This window comes from Triticum dicoccoides, chromosome 3A (genome assembly GCF_002162155.2).
Source record: "Triticum dicoccoides isolate Atlit2015 ecotype Zavitan chromosome 3A, WEW_v2.0, whole genome shotgun sequence".
Lineage (NCBI taxonomy): Eukaryota > Viridiplantae > Streptophyta > Magnoliopsida > Poales > Poaceae > Triticum > Triticum dicoccoides.
The window spans coordinates 510413030-510416946 of record NC_041384.1 but is presented as its reverse complement, the minus strand read 5'-3'; the positions used below and the strand labels follow the sequence as shown (position 1 = coordinate 510416946).

The following is a 3917-nucleotide window of genomic DNA, read 5'->3' as shown; positions in this document are numbered from 1 at the left end:
GTGGAAGAAGAGGAGAGGCAGCCAGGGCTGGGCCGCGCGCCCCTCCCCCCTAGTCCAAATAGGACAAGGAGAGAGGGGGCCGGCGCCCCCCCTCCTTCTCTCTCTCTCTTTTCCCCCTCCTTGAATCCTATTCCAATTAGGAAAGGGGGGGAGTCCTACTCCCAGAAGGAGTAGGACTCCTCCTGGCATGCCTCTCCTTGGCCGGCCAGCCCCCCTCCCTTGAACCTTTATATACGGAGGCAAAGGCACCCCTAGAGACACAAGTTGATCCACGTGATCATATTCTTAGCCGTGTGCGGTGCCCCCTTCCACCATAGTCCTCAATAATATTGTAGCGGTGCTTAGGCGAAGCCCTGCAATGGTAGTACATCAAGATCGTCACCACGCCGTCGTGCTAACGGAACTCTTCCTCGACACTTTGCTGGATCGGAGTCCGGGGATCGTCATCGAGCTGAACGTGTGCTAGAACTCGGAGGTGTCGTAGTTTCGGTGCTTGATCGGTCGGGCCGTGGAGACGTACGACTACATCAACCAAAGTTAACGCTTCCGTTGTCGATCTACAAGGGTCTGTAGATCACACTCTCCCCCCCTCGTTGCTATGCATCACCATGATCTTGCGTGCGCGTAGGAATTTTTTTGAAATTACTACGTTCCCCAACATACATCTACTCTTTTGAGTACCTTCTCATAGCTAATCTGTGAGTACGATTTTGAACCAACTATATGCCTTGCCTTTTGCTTCTGGCGATTTTCCGTATTTTTTCGGCTAAGCTCCTGCCACACACAATATAATGAGAGGCATGTTGTAACTAATACAGTTTACTTACTACACCTAAGAGGCATGTCGTAACTAATACAATTTACTTACTACACCTAGTAATGTACACAGAAGTAACCTGAAATTTTAAATCAGTACCAAAATAATTGATCATATAATCCCACTCCTCTGGAGTTACATCCTCGGGTTTATTGGCCCTTCTTTGAGCATCAGTAATGTATGCTTTGTATGTTGAATGCAAAGTTGACCGCCATCCTCTATAGCGCTCTCTAGCAATTGTTAGTATTTTTCCCTTCGTGGAATATGTGTCCTCCAAATCCCACTTAGCCTAAAAAGGAATGATGACAGGAGTCTGTTATTTATAAATAGATATTGGAGAGGCTATGAAAAATGCTGAAGTACAAACTTATACTTACAATGACATCAGCAACGATTGAATCCTTCACAGAAGAATCAATGGCAGACCACTTGTTCACACCAATGAGTGGTGCCTTCCTTTTCATGTAAACCACCACGTCATCCACAAACATACGATAGTTCTCTCCGATAGAACCTCCCAATGTTTTGGAAAATTCAATGTGAAGCTTTGAGGAACCATTGGCGAATCGCTTCTTGGCGACCTTGATTCCTTTGAGGACACCTCGCCCCTTCTTCTTTTGACCACCACTTTCTGTCGATTAAAATCCCAGAAAAGCAACTCTGTTTTTAAATTGCCATGCAGTCATAAGGAGCAAAGTCAACAGTAATGCTGGAAATTGTACCTATATCCGCTTCTGTACGACGTCGGCATGCGTGCGACGGCCAATTGGACTGGTCTGTGGGGCTTTCCGTAGCGTTACTTTGTTGTACAGTATTTGTCATGTCATTTGCTGGATTCAAGCCATTGTACAATTAATTGATCCAATAGTATATATTTGAGGTTAGGCTGTGGATAAGAACTATGTATAACATGTACCTGATGTTGGTTGTCTGCTCTGCTGATTCTTGTACGCAATGATGGTATCGTCCCTTGACGATGATACAGAGCCTCTTGTCACTGTATCAAAAAAAATATACTTCTCAACAATACTGTACCCATGCTAGCTACAAATGTAGTGGCTGGGTATTTGTATTATTGTTAGTACGCTCCTATGAGAAGGTTTTGGTCACAAGAGCTAGAAAAGATATTTCAAAGTTACAATAATGGCATACTCAAACATGATTGTAGAACTATGAATTATGAGAATATTTCAAGCTAGTACATACCCCTTCGTGTTTGAGTGTTGTCTCGCCCTGAGGATAAAGTTGGAGCCCCATTCAGATAATTTGATGTATCAATTCCTGCATGCATTTTCACAAAGTGTGATGGCAAATTTATTATGTAGTTCTTAACTCGTACTTACTTTTGTAGTTCTTACAAATTTATTATGTTTGCTCCTGGGAACCAAATGCAAGATGTAGTGGGGATGGACATAGTATTTGTGATCATGAGACAATAATCAAGAAATTGAGGGTTGAGAGGCCATCGTTTAAGGAAATGTACATATTGCCAGGGGCTTACAATATTAGTTGTTTGCAATTGCTAAAGTAAATGTACATAGTTCAAATTACCAGATTCTTGCTAAGTAGTTTGTCGATTCTGGTGTGCCAAGATGGTATCTTCTCTTGCTGCCATTGCATATCCTAAACAAATGCATGACAAAAGGTAGGAAGGGGATAATCAATTAAGAAATAGATGGTAGTAAAAATAGCAACATGTCTAAACAATGCAATGTGTAAAAACAGAGTTATGATATTGAAATTTCTCATCACATTAACATAATATAAAACCAAGCAACAGGGACAAATCTGTTTCTCTCTATATTATAGAAAACTTAATCCTAATGTTCTACACAAAAAACTCATCATCATCAGATTCGTCGAGTACTAAATGAGGAACATGGCCATCATTTATATATGTCTCATCATCATCATAGCTATCGCTATCAGATTCAAGCTCATCATCTCCGGGATCAACTTCGGGTATCTTCGGAATATCTGAAGCATCACCACTCGCACCTTCCATGCCAGATCTAGACCAACTTTCGACATCCCCTTCTATGTCTGGCACATTTGTATCTCCAACTACAATATCAAATAAGTCAGCATCAGCTCCGGTTCCATCGTCATCATTTCCTACGGATGGCATGGCATATAGGTCTCGCGGCTTCAATCTAACAATAGAATCCCAATTTATCTTCTTGACATCTCTCACATAGAACACTTATTCTGCTTGAATGCCTAGTATGTAGGGATCATCCCTATATCAAAGTCGGGTAGTATCTACATCGATATAGCCATAATCATCCTTCTTGTAGCCCGTGCTTTGATTTTTATTGGCAAAGGGCACATCAAACCAGTCACATTGAAATAGCACTACCTCCTTTTCCGAGGGAAAATCTACACAAATAATTTTCTTGATCACACCAAACCAATCAAGGTTGCCAGATCGAGCATCACCCCTAACAACAACACCGTTGTTTTGGGTATTCAAATCTCTTTCTACACTATCATTTCTAAAGAAAAACCCATTGATGAAGGTGCCATTATAAACACGAGCTTGAGGGTCAGGTCCTCTAGATAGGGCATACAAAAGATCATTGACTTTCCCTTCTTTGTGAAGTGCCTGGATCTGTATTAACACGTGCAAATTATTAGAAAAAGCCACAACTATTTTTATTAACACGAGCATAAGTAATTACTATGTACTATGTTCTTACACGCCTCTCGAACCAATCTACAAACTCATCTCTGTGCCGTTTCTGGACATCGCGAGCACCAGCCCTTGTAAGCTCATCCAGATGCTCACTATAACAAAAGTGTTGAGTAGGTTCAGAACAGTGCACATGTACCATGAAGAAAAAAATAAAAAATAAAAACATCCTTACTCTGTCCATGAGTTGGATTCCTCGCAGTTTGTTATTATGTAGTGCCTAATTTGCTTCATCTCTGCCTTAGAAAGTGTTTCAAATGTGAAACCTTTCTTTGAGTGATCAATTGTGCCCAATACACTAAGTCCAGCTAGTCCTTCATCTCTAGCTGCAGCTTCATGACGCTCTGTCCGGTTAAGCTTGGTATCAATGTTACCAAAAATGGCTACAAAATGTTAGACACTCTTCAG

General features: G+C 41.5%; 1 long non-coding RNA gene across 1 annotated transcript; it reads right to left on the bottom strand.

Annotated features, from left to right (window-relative positions):
- Positions 1–1224: 1224 nt before the first annotated feature.
- On the bottom strand, positions 1225–1844 carry LOC119271834. Its single transcript, XR_005134667.1, has 3 exons — positions 1734–1844; positions 1540–1647; positions 1225–1448 (listed from the first exon to the last, which is right to left on the bottom strand). It is a non-coding gene; the product is annotated as an uncharacterized LOC119271834 (long non-coding RNA).
- Between the last annotated feature and the right edge of the window lie 2073 nt (positions 1845–3917).